The sequence below is a fragment of the Pseudophryne corroboree genome, chromosome 11, assembly GCF_028390025.1.
Source record: "Pseudophryne corroboree isolate aPseCor3 chromosome 11, aPseCor3.hap2, whole genome shotgun sequence".
Taxonomy (NCBI): domain Eukaryota; kingdom Metazoa; phylum Chordata; class Amphibia; order Anura; family Myobatrachidae; genus Pseudophryne; species Pseudophryne corroboree.
Window position 1 is genome coordinate 362,434,297 of NC_086454.1, and position 23,939 is coordinate 362,458,235.

Genomic DNA, 23,939 nt, shown 5'->3' on the forward strand with positions numbered 1-23,939 from the left:
AAAATCAAATAATGTAAAAAGAAGGACAAATGAGATGTTTCTGTGGGATTTCATTGTCTTTTAATGTACAGAGTTATCTGCATTTGCGTAACATACAGTGAAGCCAAGGGCATCTTCTTAGCTTCAAGTAAGTCTTCCAACATCTCAGACCATTATAATCGCCACCAGAACCATTTGCCATATCAGGTGGATAGTTACTCTTTTTATACTAGTGGAATGTGATTGAATCTGTCTCTTTCGTTCCTTTTGCATAATTATGGACCTGGCAATAGCGGAATAAGAAATGTTAAATTCAGAAAGATATGTATTTAGAATAATTATTTAGGACAAGCATGAAACATGTCCGTATGAAGCCAGGAGTTCCTCTGATAGGCAACTTGGTGGGAAATGAAATAGAGAAGGAATTTGCACCGAGGCGACTGTGATTTGGCCTCCTAATTGGCGGATGTAATATCCAGCGCTGTGGAGGGGTCAAGTGCAAGTCACCATTTATTTAGGTTGAATCCCATAAATCACCAGCGATTTCAGCCCAGACTGTGAGATAACTGAGGTTGCATCGATCTTGCCTGTCACAGCCGTCTCCATTCTTCTGTTGTGTATTTCCATCGTATTGGGCAGCTGATACTGAACTCGCCGTCATCCAGTGACTTGTATACTCATGAACAGAGAAAACATTGGAAAGGTGAGTTGCAGCGACTCATGTTTGCAATTCATGATTTTATGGTCATTTTACCTTTAATAGATTTGACGATTTGCAACTCAACCAATAAATCCCAGAAAATCTACCAGATTACGCAATTTATACTCCATTACATTTCCCTTATAGAGTACTAGTTATGCCAACATTATTATTATTATTATTACATTTTATTTATAGGGCGCCACAAGTGTTTCGCAGCGCCGTACAAAGGACAGTACAGGGAGACAAAACTTAGCATAACAGTAAATAAATAACAAAAATGGAGTGCAGGTAACAAAGAGCAACACAATTCTCATACATAATACAGCTTAGATGTAAGTAGCGAGGGAGTGATCATTGTACTACTTGGGGCTGGCGGCCATAGATAGAGAGGGGCCTTTACCAGCAGGAGAGAAAGCAGGTAAAGATGGTCGCTGAGTGAAATGTGTCAAGAAGAGGGTTTAGACAAGAGGAAAGAGGGCCCTGCTCTGAAGAGCTAACAATCTAGTGGGGAGGGGCAACAGACAGATGACATGAGGTGCAAGCAGGTAGAAGCCTGATGGTGGTATGCGAGCAAAGCAGAGATGTCCAAGGCATGGGGCAGGGGGATGGAGGAGCAGCCTAAGGACTAGGTTATGCATGACAGCCAATGATTGCCGACTGTCTTTCCCACTGACCACCTCCTCTCACTGTAATCTCAAGCATTGTGCCTACGCTTCTCCGCACCAGTGGTGACGGTTCCAGAGCAGGGGCTGCAGCACAGTCCAAAATTCAAATAGGGGAGTCACACCAACTGCCAGTGAGTCCCGGCCGGCGAAGTTTGGCAGCGTTTGGGGTGGTAGTTGGTGTGGTTCCCTTATTTGAATTTTGGACTGTGCTGCAGCCTCACTTCTGGAGCCACCATTGCTTCCCACTAATGGCAGTTTCTCTCTCCCTCTCTGTCAGACTCTCCAGGTCTCTTTAAAGTTTTAAAAAGGCCCTCAGAACCTATTGCTTTATAAAAAGCTACCCGCCTCCTCCTCTATGATACGTCTTTCTGCCAGTCTTCTACGAGCAGGGACCTCCTCCCTTTCCTTACTTATACCATTATCATCTTCCACTTACCAGCAGTGGCACTAAACCTACTGAACCCTGATGATTATACTGTTATGTTCTGCATTGCACTGTATCTGTCTATGTACTTTGTAAGACAATGCAGACCCGTTATGGCACCCTATAGATAAAGGCTAATAATAGTAATAATATTTCGGGTATATTTACTGGGTGTCAGTTTTTCAGAGCCAACGCTTGTCAGCAAATTTTCCTGCTGGATTTAAAAGGGCAATAATAATAGATGCAAAACCAGGAGTGTTTTACATTTAATATTATCGCCGTTTAAAACCCATATGGCCAAAACTGCCAACATTCGGAGCGTCCACTTAATAAACACACACCTTACTGTTAACCAGGAAATAGATACCTTATTCTATATTATTGGGTATAGATACCTTAATCTATATTATTGGGTATAACTATAGATACCTTATTCTATATTATTGGGTATAACTATAGATAACTTAATCTATATTATTGGGTATAGATACCGTATTCTATATTATTGGGTATAGATACCTTATTCTATATTATTGGGTATAACTATAGATAACTTATTCAATATTATTGGGTATAGATACCGTATTCTATATTATTGGGTATAGATACCTTATTCTATATTGTTGGGTATAGATACCTCAATCTATATTATTGGGTATAGATACCTTAATCTATATTATTGAGTACAGATACCTTATTCTATATTATTGAGTATAGATACCTTAATCTGTATTATTGGGTATAGATACCTTATTCTATATTATTGGGTATAACTATAGATACCTTAATCTATATTATTGGGTATAGATACCGTATTCTATATTATTGGGTATAGATAACTTATTCTATATTATTGGGTATAACTATAGATACCTTAATCTATATTATTGGGTATAGATACCGTATTCTATATTATTGAGTACAGATACCTTATTCTATATTATTGGGTATAACTATAGATACCTTAATCTATATTATTGGATATAGATACCGTATTCTATATTATTGGGTATAGATACCTTATTCTATATTGTTGGGTATAGATACCTCAATCTATATTATTGGGTATAGATACCTTAATCTATATTATTGAGTACAGATACCTTATTCTATATTATTGAGTATAGATACCTTAATCTATATTATTGGGTATAGATACCGTATTCTATATTATTGGGTATAGATACCTTATTCTATATTGTTGGGTATAGATACCTTAATCTATATTATTGGGTATAGATACCTTAATCTATATTATTGAGTACAGATACCTTATTCTATATTATTGAGTATAGATACCTTAATCTGTATTATTGGGTATAGATACCTTATTCTATATTATTGGGTATAACTATAGATACCTTAATCTATATTATTGGGTATAGATACCGTATTCTATATTATTGGGTATAGATACCTTATTCTATATTATTGGGTATAACTATAGATACCTTAATCTATATTATTGGGTATAGATACCGTAATCTATATTATTGGGTATAGATACCTTATTCTATATTATTGAGTACAGATACCTTATTCTATATTATTGGGTATAACTATAGATACCTTAATCTATATTATTGGGTATAGATACCGTATTCTATATTATTGGGTATAGATACCTTATTCTATATTATTGGGTATAGATACCGTATTCTATATTATTGGGTATAGATACCTTAATCTATATTATTGAGTATATATACCTTATTCTATATTATTGGGTATAGATACTTTAATCTATATTATTGGGTATAGATACCGTATTCTATATTATTGGGTATAGATACCTTAATCTATATTATTGAGTACAGATACCTTAATCTATATTATTGGGTATAGATACCTTATTCTATATTATTGGGTATAGATACCTTATTCTATATTATTGGGTATAGATACCTTATTCTATATTATTGGGTATAGATACCTTAATCTATATTATTGAGTACAGATACCTTAATCTATATTATTGAGTACAGATACCTTATTCTATATTATTGAGTATAGATACCTTAATCTATATTATTGAGTACAGATACCTTAATCTATATTATTGGGTATAGATACCGTATTCTTTATTATTGGGTATAGATACCTTAATCTATATTATTGAGTATATATACCTTATTCTATATTATTGAGTATAGATACCTTAATCTATATTATTGAGTATATATACCTTATTCTATATTATTGGGTATAGATATCTTAATCTATATTATTGGGTATAGATACCGTATTCTATATTATTGGATATAGATACCTTAATCTATATTATTGAGTATAGATACCATATTCTATATTATTGGGTATAGATACCGTATTCTATATTATTGGGTATAGATACCTTAATCTATATTATTGGGTATAGATACGGTATTCTATATTATTGGGTATAGATACCTTAATCTATATTATTGAGTATAGATACCTTATTCTATATTATTGGGTATAGATACCGTATTCTATATTATTGGGTATAGAAACCTTAATCTATATTATTGAGTATAGATACCTTATTCTATATTATTGGGTATAGATACCGTATTCTATATTATTGGGTATAGATACCTTAATCTATATTATTGAGTACAGATACCTTAATCTATACTATTGAGTATATATACCTTATTCTATATTATTGGGTATAGATACCTTAATCTATATTATTGGGTATAGATACCGTATTCTATATTATTGGGTATAGATACCTTAATCTATATTATTGAGTATAGATACCTTATTCTATATTATTGGGTATAGATACCGTATTCTATATTATTGGGTATAGATACCTTAATCTATATTATTGAGTATAGATACCTTATTCTATATTATTGAGTATAGATACCTTATTCTATATTATTGGGTATAGATACCTTAATCTATATTATTGAGTATAGATACCTTATTCTATATTATTGGGTATAGATACCATATTCTATATTATTGGGTATAGATACCTTAATCTATATTATTGAGTATAAATACCTTATTCTATATTATTAGGTATAGATACCGTATTCTATATTATTGGGTATAGATACCTTAATCTGTATTGTTGAGTATAGATACCTTATTCTATATTATTGAGTACAGATACCTTAATCTATATTATTGGGTATAGAAACCGTATTCTATATTATTGGGTATAGATACCTTAATCTATATTATTGAGTATATATACCTTATTCTATATTATTGAGTATATATACCTTATTCTATATTATTGGGTATAGATACCGTATTCTATATTATTGGGCATAGATACCTTATTCTATATTATTGGGCATAGATACCGTATTCTATATTATTGGGTATAGATACCTTAATCTATATTATTGAGTATAGATACCTTATTCTATATTATTGAGTATAGATACCTTATTCTATATTATTGGGTATAGATACCTTAATCTATATTATTGAGTATATATACCTTATTCTATATTATTAGGTATAGATACCGTATTCTATATTATTGGGTATAGATACCTTAATCTGTATTATTGAGTATAGATACCTTATTCTATATTATTGAGTATAGATACCTTAATCTATATTATTGAGTATAGATACCTTATTCTATATTATTGAGTATAGATACCTTAATCTATATTATTGGGTATAGATACCGTATTCTATATTATTGGGTATAGATACCTTAATCTATATTATTGAGTATATATACCTTATTCTATATTATTGGGTATAGATACCGTATTCTATATTATTGGGTATAGATACCTTAATCTATATTATTGAGTATATATACCTTATTCTATATTATTGGGTATAGATACCTTATTCTATATTATTGGGTATAACTATAGATACATTAATCTATATTATTGGGTATAGATACCGTATTCTATATTATTGGGTATAGATACCTTATTCTATATTATTGGGTATAGATACCGTATTCTATATTATTGGGTATAGATACCTTATTCTATATTATTGAGTACAGATACCTTAATCTATATTATTGAGTATATATACCTTATTCTATATTATTGGGTATAGATACCTTAATCTATATTATTGGGTATAGATACCGTATTCTATATTATTGGGTATAGATACCTTAATATATATTATTGAGTACAGATACCTTATTCTATATTATTGAGTACAGATACCTTAATCTATATTATTGAGTACAGATACCTTATTCTATATTATTGAGTACAGATACCTTAATCTATATTATTGGGTATAGATACCGTATTCTATATTATTGGGTATAGATACCTTAATCTATATTATTGAGTACAGATACCTTATTCTATATTATTGGGTATAGATACCTTATTCTATATTATTGAGTATATATACCTTATTCTATATTATTGAGTACAGATACCTTAATCTATATCATTGGGTATAGATACCGTATTCTATATTATTGGGTATAGATACCTTAATCTGTATTATTGAGTATAGATACCTTATTCTATATTATTGAGTATATATACCTTATTCTATATTATTGAGTATATATACCTTATTCTATATTATTGAGTACAGATACCTTAATCTATATTATTGGGTATAGATACCGTATTCTATATTATTGGGCATAGATACCTTATTCTATATTATTGGGCATAGATACCTTATTCTATATTATTGGGTATAGATACCTTATTCTATATTATTGGGTATAACTATAGATACCTTAATCTATATTGTTGGGTATAGATACCGTATTCTATATTATTGGGTATAGATACCTTAATCTATATTATTGAGTACAGATACCTTATTCTATATTATTGAGTACAGATACCTTAATCTGTATTATTGAGTATAGATACCTTATTCTATATTATTGAGTACAGATACCTTATTCTATATTATTGAGTACAGATACCTTAATCTGTATTATTGAGTATAGATACCATATTCTATATTATTGGGTATAGCTACCTTAATCTATATTATTGGGTATAGATACCTTATTCTATATTATTGGGTATAGATACCTTAATCTATATTATTGGGTATAGATAGATACCTCATTCTATAGTATTGGGTATAGATACCTTATTCTATATTATTGAGTATAGATACCTTAATCTATATTAGAGTATAGATACCTTAATCTATATTATTGAGTACAGATACCTTATTCTATATTATTGAGTATAGATACCTTATTCTATATTATTGAGTATAGATATCTTAATCTATATTATTGAGTATAGATACCTTATTCTATATTATTGAGTACAGATACCTTATTCTATATTATTGAGTATAGATACCTTAATCTATATTATTGAGTATAGATACCTTATTCTATATTATTGAGTATAGATACCTTATTCTATATTATTGAGTACAGATACCTTATTCTATATTATTGAGTTTAGATACCTTAATCTATATTATTGAGTATAGATACCTTAATCTATATTATGGAGTATAGATACCTTATTCTATATTATTGAGTACAGATACCTTATTCTATATTATTGAGTATAGATACCTTAATCCATATTATTGAGTATAGATACCGTATTCTATATTATTGAGTACAGATACCTTATTCTATATTATTGAGTATAGATACCTTAATCTATATTATTGAGTATAGATACCTTATTCTATATTATTGAGTATAGATACCTTAATCTATATTATTGGGTATAGATACTTTATTCTATATTATTGAGTACAGATACCCTATTCTATATTATTGAGTATAGATACCTTATTCCATATTATTGGGTATAGATACCTTAATCTATATTATTGGGTATAGATGCCTTATTCTTTATTATTGGGTATAGATACCTTAATCTATATTATTGGGTATAGATACCTTAATCTATATTATTGGGTATAGATACCTTATTCTATATTATTGAGTATAGATACCTTATTCTATATTATTGCGTATAGATACCTTAATCTATATTATTGGGTATAGATACCTTATTCTATATTATTGGGTATAGATACCTTAATCTATATTATTGGGTATAGATACCTTATTCTATATTATTGGGTATAGATACCTTAATCTATATTATTGGGTACAGATACCTTAATCTATATTATTGAGTATAGATACCTTAATTTATATTATTGAGTACAGATACCTTATTCTATATTATTGAGTACAGATACCTTAATCTATATTATTGAGTACAGATACCGTATTCTATATTATTGGGTATAGATACCTTAATCTATATTATTGAGTACAGATACCTTATTCTATATTATTGGGTATAGATACCTTATTCTATATTATTGAGTATATATACCTTATTCTATATTATTGAGTACAGATACCTTAATCTATATCATTGGGTATAGATACCGTATTCTATATTATTGGGTATAGATACCTTAATCTGTATTATTGAGTATAGATACCTTATTCTATATTATTGAGTATATATATCTTATTCTATATTATTGAGTATATATACCTTATTCTATATTATTGAGTACAGATACCTTAATCTATATTATTGGGTATAGATACCGTATTCTATATTATTGGGCATAGATACCTTATTCTATATTATTGGGCATAGATACCTTATTCTATATTATTGGGTATAGATACCTTATTCTATATTATTGGGTATAACTATAGATACCTTAATCTATATTGTTGGGTATAGATACCGTATTCTATATTATTGGGTATAGATACCTTAATCTATATTATTGAGTACAGATACCTTATTCTATATTATTGAGTACAGATACCTTAATCTGTATTATTGAGTATAGATACCTTATTCTATATTATTGAGTACAGATACCTTATTCTATATTATTGAGTACAGATACCTTAATCTGTATTATTGAGTATAGATACCATATTCTATATTATTGGGTATAGCTACCTTAATCTATATTATTGGGTATAGATACCTTATTCTATATTATTGGGTATAGATACCTTAATCTATATTATTGGGTATAGATAGATACCTCATTCTATAGTATTGGGTATAGATACCTTATTCTATATTATTGAGTATAGATACCTTAATCTATATTAGAGTATAGATACCTTAATCTATATTATTGAGTACAGATACCTTATTCTATATTATTGAGTATAGATACCTTATTCTATATTATTGAGTATAGATATCTTAATCTATATTATTGAGTATAGATACCTTATTCTATATTATTGAGTACAGATACCTTATTCTATATTATTGAGTATAGATACCTTAATCTATATTATTGAGTATAGATACCTTATTCTATATTATTGAGTATAGATACCTTATTCTATATTATTGAGTACAGATACCTTATTCTATATTATTGAGTTTAGATACCTTAATCTATATTATTGAGTATAGATACCTTAATCTATATTATGGAGTATAGATACCTTATTCTATATTATTGAGTACAGATACCTTATTCTATATTATTGAGTATAGATACCTTAATCCATATTATTGAGTATAGATACCGTATTCTATATTATTGAGTACAGATACCTTATTCTATATTATTGAGTATAGATACCTTAATCTATATTATTGAGTATAGATACCTTATTCTATATTATTGAGTATAGATACCTTAATCTATATTATTGGGTATAGATACCTTATTCTATATTATTGAGTACAGATACCCTATTCTATATTATTGAGTATAGATACCTTATTCCATATTATTGGGTATAGATACCTTAATCTATATTATTGGGTATAGATGCCTTATTCTTTATTATTGGGTATAGATACCTTAATCTATATTATTGGGTATAGATACCTTAATCTATATTATTGGGTATAGATACCTTATTCTATATTATTGAGTATAGATACCTTATTCTATATTATTGCGTATAGATACCTTAATCTATATTATTGGGTATAGATACCTTATTCTATATTATTGGGTATAGATACCTTAATCTATATTATTGGGTATAGATACCTTATTCTATATTATTGGGTATAGATACCTTAATCTATATTATTGGGTACAGATACCTTAATCTATATTATTGAGTATAGATACCTTAATTTATATTATTGAGTACAGATACCTTATTCTATATTATTGAGTACAGATACCTTAATCTATATTATTGAGTACAGATACCTTAATCTATATTATTGAGTATAGATACCTTAATCTATATTATTGAGTACAGATACATTAATCTATATTATTGAGTGTATATACCTTTTTCTATATTATTGAGTATAGATACATTAATCTATATTATTGAGTATAGATACCTTTTTCTATATTATTGAGTATAGATACATTAATCTATATTATTGAGTATAGATAACTTATTCTATATTATTAGGTATAGATACATTAATCTATATTATTGAGTTTAGATATTTTAATCTATATTATTGAGTATAGATACCTTATTCTATATTTATGAGTATAGATACATTATTATATATTATTGAGTATAGATACATTAATCTATATTATTGAGTATAGATACCTTATTCTATATTATTGAGTATAGATACCTTAATCTATATTATTGAGTATAGATACCTTAATCTATATTATTGGGTATAGATACATTAATCTATATTATTGAGTATAGATTCCTTAATCTATATTATTGAGTATAGATACCTTATTCTATATTATTGAGTATAGATACCTTAATCTATATTATTGAGTATAGATACCTTAATCTATATTATTGAGTATAGATACCGTATTCTATATTATTGAGTACAGATACCTTATTCTATATTGAGTATAGATACCTTGATCTATATTATTGAGTATAGATACCTTATTCTATATTATTGAGTATAGATACCTTAATCTATATTATTGAGTACAGATACCTTATTCTATATTATTGAATATAGATACCTTATTCTATATTATTGAATATAGATACCTTAATCTATATTATTGAGTATAGATACCTTAATCTATATTATTGGGTATAGATACCTTATTCTATATTATTGAGTACAGATACCTTAATCTATATTATTGAGTATAGATACCTTAATCTATATTATTGGGTATAGATACCTTATTCTATATTATTGAGTACAGGTACCTTAATCTATATTATTGAGTAAAGATACCTTATTCTATATTATTGAGTATAGATACCTTAATCTATATTATTGAGTATAGATACCTTAATCTATATTATTGAGTATAGATACCTTAATCTATATTATTGAGTACAGATACCTTATTCTATATTATTGAGTATATATACATTATTCTATATTATTAAGTACAGATCACTGATAACAATGTAAATATAATGTCTAGTAGTAACGCAAGTCCTGCTAATGTAGATTTTACATGCCATTATTATATTTTAGCCTTAGTGGTCCATTAAATCCTAAAACAAGAAAACAACTAAAGCTGGCACTAGTCAGAAGAGAAACGTGCACGTTGATAATTTATCATTAGCCTTTTTTTGTGCCTGGCAAGGGTTAATACTCAGTGCTAAATCTCCAACAAAAGCCATTCTGCTTTATTATGCCGAAAACTTTTTTTTTTCTTAACTGTCACTGAAGCGGTGCTAATTATTACCCCAGTGTAAATGAGGTCATTTCCTATTAAGAGAACAAAATGCTTAGGCTCGCCTTGCCAATTCATACCATCTATTTTTCACACATCCTCAGCCTTCTCTGAATTTCCCTTTTAATTTTGATAAAAATCCATTCATTTATATTAGGGAGGAGGGGGAAAAAGTATAAACCCAGCGCAGTAATAGTTGGGCATTATATTCCAGATGAGCTTTTTGTAATGTGTGGGTTGTTTGAACACCATGTGTTAGCTACGGAACAATTAGCCAGCTGAATGCTTCTTTAAAACAATCAGATACTTTTATTTTACAAGAGAGAAAAAAAAAGAAAAAAAAAAAAAGGAGAAAAAAAGCCAACACAATCCCAGCAAGTGTACTATTAACGTGCACGTCCTAGCCAACCCTAGATTCACAGCAAGTTCTACTTACAGCATTTCTTCATCAAGGATTATCTTATGTAATATTCAGCCCCTATAGATATATTGTGTTCCATCCTTTATGCATTATATATGTAAAGAAAAAAAAAAGATTTAAGGAATATTGTAGCAAACAAAGGGTAATTGTTGAAGCCCAGATGTTGCTTGTGCACAACAAGCAGGTTACAGCGTTCCCACAGTGCTGATGAGCCCAATCAGTGAAATGATTAAAAATTGATTTTGTCCCTGTAATTACAGTATGTAAACTACTTAGCTTGGATTGCAAAGGAAGTGATTTTCTAATTACGTATATACTCTGGTGTCTAATGATTGGTTTTTTGAAGTAATGAAGAGAGCGCCCTAACGACTCCTTGGTGCTTCTGTTGTTTAAGAAAGACCATCTTTAGAGTAAGCAGACAACAGACAAAGAGTTTCCAATTGAATTTTCAACACTGTTAACGTGCACCAGGATCGGTTTATTAAAGATACAGGAACGCAGACCTGGTGGATGTCGCCCCAGCTGTTGTTCACTTGTATTTTTTCTCTTACGTGGGAGGATCGGAAACCATCAGCGAGATTTTGCGCCTTGGCTGTGTCCATTTAGTGACGTGGGCGTTTCTTGGAAGGGAGTGAGAGGTTTTAGCTTGTGAGGAGCAGGTGCTGTCATTAAAGGTGCTTCCCGTCTCCTCCGCTCAGTGGGATCACCGGTTATTCACACTGTATATTCACTAAGAACCAGTGTTGCCACTGCAGAGTCATAAATAGCGTCCAGGAAACAAAGGGGCATATGTATCAAAGCTTGGAGACAGAAAAAAGTACCAGCCAATCAGCTCCTAACTGTCATGTTACAGCCTGTGTTTGAAAAATGACAGGAGCTGATTGGCCGGTACTTTATCTCTCTCCAATTTATCACTCTCCAAGCTTTGATATGCCCCAAAATGCCTTCTCTGCAGGGTGCGTAGACGGGCCCACCGCAGTGCCAATAATATGACGTAAATTATAATGTCACAGCATATTCATGTATGTGTGTGTGTGTGTGTGTGTGTGTGTGTGTGTGTGTGTGTGTGTGTGTGTTAATGTTTGCACATTATAGAACTTGTCATATTTAGCTCTGTATTTGCTGTATGGTGCTTCTCAGTATATGCTATTGTACTCTCTGCTTTCAGTCATTTTCTCACTGGGAGTAGGACGTATTAATGGCAAATTGTGCTTTCCCATATCCATACAATTACCATAAAGCTCCAAAAATCAAAACTTTTCTTGATAGGCAATAATAGAATCCTATGGGCATCTTTCCGTATCACTCCGGGATCCAAAAGGTCATAACCCCGGAAGTTCTCTCATCTTTCAATAAGAGCTGTCATTTGCAATTTTAATCACAATTGTACATGTATACTGAGGGGGTAATTCAGAGCTGATCGCAGCAGCAAATTTGTTAACAGTTGGGTAAAACCATGTGCACTGCAGGTGGGGCAGATGTAACATGTGCAGAGAGAGTTAGATTTGGGTGGGTTATTTTGTTTCTGTGCAGGGTAAATACTGGCTGCTTTATTTTTACCCTGCAATTTTAATTTCAGTTTGAACACACCCCACCCAAATCTAACTCTCTCTGCACATTTTACATCTGCCCTCCCTGCAGTGCACATGGTTTTGCCCAACTGCTAACAAATTTGCTGCTGCGATCAACTCTGAATTACCCCCGTGTTACTAAACATCGGTATGCTTGCAATCAGCGGCGGGACATATCGCAATCAAAATGTAATAGGTGATACATCCCACCCTAGAACAGGATGACTTTGGTGCCTGTCCATAGACCTACAGGGGCTGATGATGACTTGTAAGCAAAGCAGAGAAGAGCAGGTAAATGTGCACCTTGGTAACACCAGGATGTAACATGTGCAGAGGGATGTAGATATGGGAGGGGCGTGTCCAAACCCAAATCTAAATAGCAATGTAGTAATAAAGCAGTATGGCATTTATAGGCAACATGCAGAAGCAGTCAGTATTTACACTGCATGCAAAAATAGTCAATGTATTTGCTCCCCTTGCATTGTAACATGGATTGTTCCAGATACAGTTACTTGTTTGTTTGTTTGTGTTTGTTTGTTTGTTTGTTTGTTTGTTGCTACAATCTACTGTATGTGGGAAAACAACCTGGTTGCTACATTAATAACAACTGTATCTGTGAAATCTTTCTGAAACGTTTGCATATACTGTATGTGCGAATGCTGCTTGTTTCTCTTATGTATACGACAACCTGTATTACAGCCTTCATGCGTTGTGTGGAATGAGCTGTAAGGGGAGCTGGGAACCTTGGCGGTAATTCAGTTGTGATCGCTGCTGTGCGTTTTCGCATCTGAGCCACACTGCGCCGGCGTGACGGACGGCTGCTACGGGAATTGGCGCCCTGTCATGGGATGGTGTGAAAGATCCAGTCGCACGGGCGTTCACAGGGAGATTGACAGGAAGAGGCCGTTTGTGGGTGGCAACTGACCATTTTCAGGGAGTGTCCAGAAAAACGCAGGTGGGCTCAGGCGTTTTGAGGGAGGGTGTCTGACGTCAGCTCCAGCACCGATCAGGTGCAGAGACTGCACAAACTGATTTTTGTGCAGCTCTGCTAACGAAGCGATCGTACACTTGCACAGGCTTTTCCCCTCCCCCTGTAGGTGGCGACTATCTGCAAAAAACGCAGCCCAGCTATCAGATCGGAATTACCCCCTTGTCTCTGCTTCCCCAAGGATGGTGGCGCTGCAGACGAGAGCCTCACCTCGTGGTAGGAAGGGCCACCTGTGTCAGCACTGTGTGTTATTGTTGAGTGTCTGGAACAGTAAAAAGTCAACACACAGAATGAACTCCATAGTATTGCCCCTATGTAGTCCTCACTATGTAGCTACAGTGTGTATATCTGGTAATAACGCAGGAAGGAGCAGGGGGCTGCAGGTGAAGGCTCGGAGGGCTGAAGGTGACCCTAGGGCTCACCACTGACATTTATGTACCCTAGCACCTGGTGAAGGTCAGATCAGACTTCCGGGAAACGTACCATGCTGTGACCAGGATGTGGATGCTTGGCGTCATATAGAGTTGGATCTTAGCAGCGGATTTGTTCTGCGTTGAAGTAGTAGTGGGTGTTCAGAGACCCATAACCGAGGTTGCATGCTGTCCTAATTAGGGGATTGAGTTATTTAACATGATACTCTAAGAAGCTGCAAATTAGCCTAACTGGGTATGAAGCACCGATCTGGGTGTTTCTTAAAGTGATCAGATGAGAAATAAGACAGAGACGACTCAGCTACTCCGGCGTCGCTGTCTTCCTGCGCCAGACCATGGAGCGGCAATTCCAGATCCGTTCCCGGGCCGAATCACGTGCCGCAATGAGCGCCGCGCTTCTGTGCAGGGCTTCTGATAAATTGTTACGCCTTCCGAAAGATCCCTGTAATTGTGCTAATTGCCCCTGGCCGCCGTGAGACCTGCGTAGCTTTGTTAAATAAACATGGTGGCTGAGGTTTTTTTTATTATTATTATTTTATTTTAAATGGACCCAATTGTGAAATCTAGTGAATTTCTCACATCATTGTCCACAAGGATGAGGATTAATAACCTTCTCATTGCTGTGAAATTACAGGCTTCGTCATCATTTAGAGAACAGTGCACATAATTTGCAGAAGGCTGGGGTCTATTTAGGTCTATTTAGTTTTGCATAATCAGACGGCAGAGAAGAGTTCACAGTCTTTGTAGATGGTGATTGCTGTAGACCTCGCTCTTGATTTTGGGTTATAAAGCGGATTTTGTATATCGGTAGCAGGAATGCTTATAATTATCATGGCTTCCCGGGCGCTCAGTTCGTAACCTGTGTGCAGCTCTCAGTATTGTAGTTGTCACATTGCGTGTGCGGTTACTTCATTAACTCCATTTTTTATCATTCCCCCTATTCTGAAAGTTAAGACAAAGGGGCAGATGTATCAAGCCTGGAGAAGTGATAAACCAGTGATAAGTGCAAGGTGATAACGCACCAGCCAATCAGCTCCTAACTGTCTATTTACACATTGGAGCTGATTGGCTGGTGCGTTATCACCTTAACGTATCACTGGTTTATCACTTCTCCAGGCTTAATACATCTGTCCCATGAACCCGGGTTTGGTAGCAAGTACAGGACATCTCTGCAGATATATATTGTATTTTCACAGACACTTCGGGTGACTCGCGTTATAGACGTGATTCAGAGGTGGATACGCTTTAGTGGCTGCGTTTGTATGACATTGCAGACGGACGACCGCCAATATACGCGATGTGCGCTTCTTCGTCCACCTCTGAACTGAGCAGCATGTCACTTACCATACAGTAGTGAAAGTGCCATTCCACACCAGAAGCAAACGCAGGGGCTTATTCTGACTTGTGCGCAATTTGTGTCCAAACAGAACCTTGTAATAATAATATGGCAGCAGTGGGATACGCACAAGGTTTATGTCAAGGTTACAATTTATGGGCCTAAATCAGACCTGATCACAGCAGCAAAATCTTCCTGTAATGGGCAAAACCATGTGCACTGCAGGTGGGGCAGATGTAACATGTGCGGAGAGAGTTAGATTTGGGTGGGTTATATTGTTTCTGTGCAGGGTAAATACTGGCTGCTTTATTTTTACACTGCAATTTAGATTTCAGTTTGACCACACCCCACCCAAATCTAACTCTCTCTGCACATGTTACATCTGCCCCACCTGCAGTGCACATGGTTTTGCCCATTAGAGAAAAATGTTGCTTCTGCAATCAGGTCGGAATTAGGCCCTATATACGCTCGTACAACAGGTATATTCTTCCGCCTCGTGTCCGAAGAATGAAAGCAGCAAAATAAAAGAAAAAACATTCTAAAATCATAACCCATAAAATCATATAATATAAGCACGAACTATGAAGAAAGCTCCAATTGTTTTTGGAGGTCAGTCCACCATTAGCCAATCAGAATCTGAAAGCTAGTGCTGATGACTTCACCATTATTAGTGTGTAGTGGCAGAAGTCCTCAGGCGCCTGCAATGGGTTACAGCCATAGGGAGTCATTCCAAGTTGTTCGCTAGCTGCTTTTGTTTGCTGCGCAGCGATCAGGCATAAAAAGGCACTTCTGCGCATGCGTATGCAGCGCAATGCGCACGTGCGTCGTACTATTTCAACAAATGATGTAGTTTCACACAAGGTCTAGCGAAGCTGACCGCAGAGTGATTGACAGGAAGAGGGCGTTTCTGGGTGTCAACTGACCATTTTCAGGGAGTGTTCGAAAAAACGCAGGCGTGACGTCAAAACAGGAACTGAATAGTCTGAAGGGATCGCAAGCGCTGAGTAGGTTTTGAGCTACTCTGAAACTGCACAAAATTATTTTGTAGCCGCTCTGCGATCCTTTCGTTCGCACTTCTGCTAAGCTAAAATACACTCCCAGTGGGCGGCGGCATAGCGTTTGCACGGCTGCTAAAAACTGCTAGCGAGCGAACAACTCGGAATGACCACCTTATATAGGTCCGTCTCTGGTCGCAGTTCAGGAACACGCCCCCACTATACTTGCACTGCGCTTGACCAACACCTTCCTCCCCTATCACTCTACAAGCGCAGGCAGGGTATGTACTTTTAAACGGTAGCCGTCTGGTCCTTCATTCACCCGCCACCATCCCCCAATGTTTATTTGCTACAATAAAATGATCAGGTGTTCTTAAATAAGCAAATGAAAGTAACAGCGGGAGGGGGTGGGGTGGGGTGGGGTGGGATTTTCCCTTTGAAGTGCTACATTATTCCTTGCTTCCTGTACGTTGGTTCTGCAACCAGGTTAGATGTATTTTAGGGATGAGGAAAAGTAGAACAGCGTGTTCCCATACGTCCGTAAGCCCTGTCCTCTGTGCCTTTTTAGGAAGAGATTCATGAGGCGACAGATTTTGGATCCTTACAATATATCGATATCAAGTTCTTATTAGTTATTATTTAATCATTATTATTTTTTAAATCCTGAATAATCTTTGGTATATAAATAGTAATACTCACTGGATACAGCTAGATGCTAAGAAGCGATGGATCTTTATGAATGTTTTATAAGTCAATTAAAAGAGCTTCAAGAGCTGGTTATGTCCAATGAAGAATGAAAGAGCCGTCCTCGCCACACCAGACGGCCGGGGGATGAGAACTGTAGGTCAGACTGGCTCTGATGGGGGTCTTATATCTTATTCAGCATGGACACACACCGGCACAGGGGTCTGTAGAGATATCACTGCTTGTATTTCATACTCAGCTTCTCTATTGTTCCTCGTAATGCAACTTTGTTGTAGTTTAGTCCTTGGCTGTATCTGAGGGATCTCAGTTGGAGGCTGAAACACCCCCGAAAAACTGCTGTGACACGCCTGCGTTTGAGTTGCCATCCACACACGGTTCCTGCCTGTCAATCCATTCACAAATACTTCTGTACTGTCGTCGCAAGACTATTGCAGCACATGCGCACTGGGACTTAGGTGCATGCGCGGTTGGCGATAATTGCTGAACCTTGGGAAAAATCTGCATTGTTTCAACTCTGAAACAGGCCCCTCTTCTCTAGGAACTAGTGACACCACCGAGGCAGGAGCCACGTCATGCCTCCGTGCAGTCACTGGGTCCTGTCCATTTGTCTGGTTATATATTCACGCCACGGAGCGGCAGCCTCCACCTATAGTAGACAATGCTTTGAAAATACTGCACTTGATGGCAATAATATAATTACATTAATACAAATAATACTAATTATAATAATATTAATGTGTATGTAAAATCCTAAGCAACACCAGCAACCCCTGTACAGTATATTTATCCCTATCTCCTTTTCCTCATAGAACGGGTCGGAGTGATGTGTAATCCTGCATCAGCCAACGTGCAGCGGAACTTCTAGCGCAAGATCCCCAGGTGAGTCCGCAGCCCTGGCGCAATAATAATAATCCGTATTGCATGTGTTTGGGTGGCGTAATAATGATGTTGTACTTTCTCTGTGCATTGTATCTTATTATCTGCTCTTTAATCTTGCATAAGGAATATTCTCCAGCCGCTGGGCCCCTCATTCTCCAACCCAAATGCTTTACGCTGTTGCAAGCACTATCCTTCAGCGCAACCTTTTACTGTATTTGATGTGAGTAATGGGAGAAGCGTAGCGGGCGGACGATAGGAAACACGCTGTGATCTGTGCGATAATGGCACATTTAGTTACACTTGATCTCACCTTATCTACAGACACTTTATTACTATGTCCCTGGTGCTAGGATATCCTTAAAAGGGGGGCGACGTGGATGATAATTTGCATTATACTTCTAAGTGGGATTCATTGCACACAGAACAAAACCGAAGATTAATTAGGTGCTTCCGTGATGGAGTCATGTAACAGCTGCGCAGGAGGTGACAATATATCATTCTGTCCCTTCCCTCGGTTATGTATTACTCAGTAGTAACACACCTGTGTCCCACCTATAGGTGACTTTCATGTAATGGTTTGTACAAGGCCTCGTGCAGCATTACTAAATGCACATTTGTGTCTGTCTGGGTCCCCTCTGTGCTTTTTAGCCATGTAGCCATATCACTGGGCATTCCTGTTTCATTTAATTGCCCCGGGATGTGACACAATTTTACCCTGTTCTCTCTGTATTGGATATAGGGCGTAAATCAGACCTGATCGCTCAGCTGGCGATCTGGTCTGTACTGCGCACGTGTATGTGTCGCAATGCTCCGGCGCGTCAGACGACTGCACCGGGCATCGGTGCATAGCGACGGGATTGTGCGAAAAAAGCGATCACGGTCGTTTGTGGGTGGCAACTGACCATTTTGTATGAGTGTCCGGGAAAACGCAGGAGGGACCAGGCGTTTGGAGGGAAGGTTTCTGACGTCAGCTCCGGCACCGATCATCGAGCGGCTGAGTAAGTCCTGGGCAGAGCAGAGACTACACAAACTGATGTTTGTGCAGTTCTGCTACAAATGCGATCGCACCCCTGCACACTGCTGATACCCTCACCCTGTAGGCGGCGACTACCTGATCGCAAGGATGCAAAAAAACGTGCGCTGGCGATCAGGTCTGAATTACCCCCTATAGTTGTAACTAGAAAGCAGCTTGGCGTTATATTCGTGGGCAATGAAAACAGCTGTATCTGATGATACGAAGACATAGCCCAAAAGCACAGAAAACAAATGACGACAAAAGTGCAATATATTTAGCTGACGTTGGATGAGGACGTGCACAAATAAATGAATTTAATCTGGATACAAAGAGGAATAACTTGTCTTCTGCATTCAGTGCCCCCAAATGTAGCACAGTGGCGGCTGCCATCTGAAAAACACAAGAGTTCAGGGCAGCACGGATGGTGTAGTGGTTAGCATTACTGCCTCCCAGAACTGAGGTCATGGGACAATTCCCACCATGGCCTTAACTGTGTGGAGTTTGTATATTCTCCCCGTACTTGCGTGGGTTTCCTGCCGGTGCTCCGGTTTCCTCCCACAATCCAAAAATGTACTGATAGGTTATTTGTCTCCCAACAAAAAAAAATGAAACCCGAGTGTGTATACATGTGATGCATTTGATATGCCGCCTGTCTGGATCCCGGCGCTCACCATACCAACACTGGAATCCCGAATGCCGGCATACCGACAACTATTCTCCCGCTTGGGGGGGGGGCACGACACCCCTGGAGGGAGAATAAATAGTATAGCGCGCCACCGTGCCCGCAGCGTGACCAGCGCAGTGAGCCTGCAAGGCAGAGGTGGATTTAGACCTCATGGGGCCTTAAGCAAGATACCAATTTAGGGCCCCCCTCCCACAAACAATGCATAGCGCGATAGTATATTGCCAGTCCTGATTTATGCCTCTTACATTTGTTGTTTCTCTGACGTCCTAAGTGGATGCTGGGACTCCGTAAGGACCATGGGGAATAGCGGCTCCGCAGGAGACTGGGCACAACTAAAGAAAGCTTTAGACTACTGGTGTGCACTGGCTCCTCCCACTATGACCCTCCTCTGTTAGAATCTTGTGCCCGGCTGAGCTGGATGCACACTAGGGGCTCTCCTGAGCTCCTAGAAAGAAAGTATATTTAGGTTTTTTGTTTTACAGTGAGATCTGCTGGCAACAGACTCACTGCAGCGAGGGACTAAGGGGAGATGAAGCGAACCTACCTAACAGGTGGTAGTTTGGGCTTCTTAGGCTACTGGACACCATTAGCTCCAGAGGGATCGACCGCAGGACCCGACCTTGGTGTTCGTTCCCGGAGCCGCGCCGCCGGCCCCCTTACAGAGCCAGAAGCAAGAAGTGTTCCGGAAAATCGGCGGCAGAAGACTTCTGTCTTCAACAAGGTAGCGCACAGCACTGCAGCTGTGCGCCATTGCTCCTCATGCACACCTCACACTCCGGTCACTGATGGGTGCAGGGCGCTGGGGGGGGGGGGGCGCCCTGAGGGCAATATAAGACACCTTGGCTGGCAAATCATCACAATATATAGTCCCAGGGCTATATATGTGATAAATTACCCCTGCCAGAATCCATAAAAAAGCGGGAGAAAAGTCAGCCGAAAAAGGGGTGGGGCTATCTCCCTCAGCACACTGGCGCCATTTTTTCTTCACAGTGCAGCTGGAAGACAGCTCCCCAGGCTCTCCCCTGTAGTTTTCAGGCTCAAAGGGTTAAAAAGAGAGGGGGGGGGACTAAATTTAGGCGCAATATATGTATACAAGCAGCTATGGGGGAAAAATCACTCAGTTATAGTGTTAATCCCTGCATTATATAGCGCTCTGGTGTGTGCTGGCATACTCTCTCTCTGTCTCCCCAAAGGACTTTGTGGGGTCCTGTCCTCAGTCAGAGCATTCCCTGTGTGTGTGCGGTGTGTCGGTACGGCTGTGTCGACATGTTGGATGAGGAAGGTTACGTGGAGGCGGAGCAGAGGCCGATAAATGGGATGTCGCCCCCTGTGGGGCCTACACCAGAGTGGATGGATAGGTGGAAGGTATTAACCGACAATGTCAACTCCTTACATAAAAGGCTGGATGACGTAACAGCTGTGGGACAGCCGGCTTCTCAGCCCGCGCCTGCCCAGGCGTCTCAAAGGCCATCAGGGGCTCAAAAAACGCCCGTTACCTCAGATGGCAGACACAGATGTCGACACGGAGTCTGACTCCAGTGTCGACGAGGTTGAGATATATACACAATCCACTAGGAACATCCGTTGCATGATCTCGGCAATGAAAAATGTGTTACACATTTCTGACATGAACCCAAGTACCACATAAAAAGGGTTTTATTTTTGGGGAGAAAAAGCAGCCAGTGTTTTGTTCCCCCATCAGATGAGTGAATGAAGTGTGTAAAGAAGCGTGGGTTCCCCCGATAAGAAACTGGTAATTTCTAAAAAGTTACTGATGGCGTATCATTTCCCGCCAGAGGATAGGTCACGTTGGGAGATATCCCCTAGGGTGGATAAGGCGCTCACACGTTTGTCAAAAAAGGTGGCACTGCCGTCTTAGGATACGGCCACCTTGAAGGAGCCTGCTGATAAAAAGCAGGAGGCTATCCTGAAGTCTGTATATACACACTCAGGTTCTATACTGAGACCTGCAATTGCCTCAGCATAAATAGTGCTGCTGCAGCGTGGTCTGATACCCTGTCAGATAATATTAATACCCTAGACAGGGATAATATTTTGCTAACATAGAGCATATTAAAGACGTCGTCTTATATATGAAGGATGCACAGAGGGATATTTGCCGGCTGGCATCCAGAATTAATGCAATGTCCATTCTGCCAGGAGGGTATTAGAAACCCGGCAGTGGACAGGTGATGCTGCCTTTAAAAGGCACATGGAGATTCTGCCTTATAAGGGTGAGGAATTGTTTGGGGATAGTCTCTGGGACCTCGTATCCACAGCAACAGCTGGGAAGAAAATTTTTACCTCAGGTTTCCTCACAGCCTAAGAAAGCACCGTATTTTCAGGTACAGTCCTTTCGGCTTCAGAAAAGCAAGCGGGTCAAAGGCGCTTCCTTTCTGCACAGAGACAAGGGAAGAAGGAAAAAGCTGCACCAGACAGCCAGTTCCCAGGATCAAAAATCTTCCCCCGCTTCCTCTGAGTCCACCGCATGACGCTGGGGCTCCACAGGTGGAGACAGGTGCGGTGGGGGCGCGTCTCGGGAACTTCAGGGACTAGTGGGCTTGCCCACAGGTGGATCCCTAGGTTCTGCAAGTAGTATTACAGGGATACAGGCTGGAGTTCGAGGCGACTCCCCCTCGCCGTTACCTCACATCAGCCTTGCCTGCTGCCCTCGGAGAAAGGTAGTACTGGCGGCAATTCACAAGCTGTACTTCCAGCAGGTGAAATCAAGGTACCCCTCCTTCAACAAGGCCGGGGTTACTATTCCAAAATGTTGTGGTACCGAAACCAGACGGTTCGGTGAGACCCATTCTAAAATTGAAATCCTTGAACACTTATATACGAAGGTTCAAGTTCAAAATGGAATCGCTCAGGGCGATTATTGCAAGCCTGGAGAATTTCATGGTATCACTGGACATCAAGGATGCTTACCTGCATGTCCCTATTTACCCTCTTCACCAGGAGTACCTCAAAATTGTGGTACAGGATTGTCATTACCAATTCCAGACGTTGCCGTTGGTCTGTCCCCGGCACCGAGGTATTTTCCAAGGTAATGGCCGAAATAATTATCCCGTACTTGGACGATCTCCTTATAAAGGCGAGGTCCAGGGAGCAGTTGTTCGTCGGAGTAGCACTATCTCGGGAAGTGCTACAACAGCACGGCTGGATTCTGAATATTCCAAAGTCGCAGCTGGTTCCTACGACGCGTCTACTGTTCCTGGGTATGGTTCTGGACACAGAACAGGATAAAAAGGGTTTCTCCCGGAGGAGAAGTCCAAGGAGTTGTCGTCTCTAGACAGAGACCTCCTAATACAAACACAGGTGTCGGTGCATCAATGCACGCGAGCCCTGGGAAAGATGGTAGCTTCTTACGAAGAAATTCCATTCGCCAGGTCCCATGCAAGGATCTTCCAGTGGGATCTGTTGGACAAGTGGTCCGGGTCGCATCTTCAGATGCATCGGCGGATAACCCTGTCTCCAAGGGCCAGGGTGTCGCTGTTGTGGTGGCTGCAGAGTGCTCATCTTCTAGAGGGCCGCAGATTCGGCATACAGGACTGGGTCCTGGTGACCACGGATGCCAGCCTTCGAGGCTGGGGGGC

General features: G+C 37.8%; 1 protein-coding gene across 7 annotated transcripts in view; it reads left to right on the forward strand.

Annotated features, from left to right (window-relative positions):
• ZNF536 (zinc finger protein 536) overlaps positions 1 to 23,939 on the forward strand; it is a 1,069,084-nt gene that overhangs the window by 302,775 nt on the left and 742,370 nt on the right. For all 7 annotated transcript variants that reach the window (XM_063946047.1, XM_063946046.1, XM_063946048.1 and 4 more), the window contains one exon: positions 18,571 to 18,640. The gene's annotated coding sequence lies outside the window, so the exon portion shown is untranslated. The remainder of the gene's footprint in view (positions 1 to 18,570; positions 18,641 to 23,939) is intronic.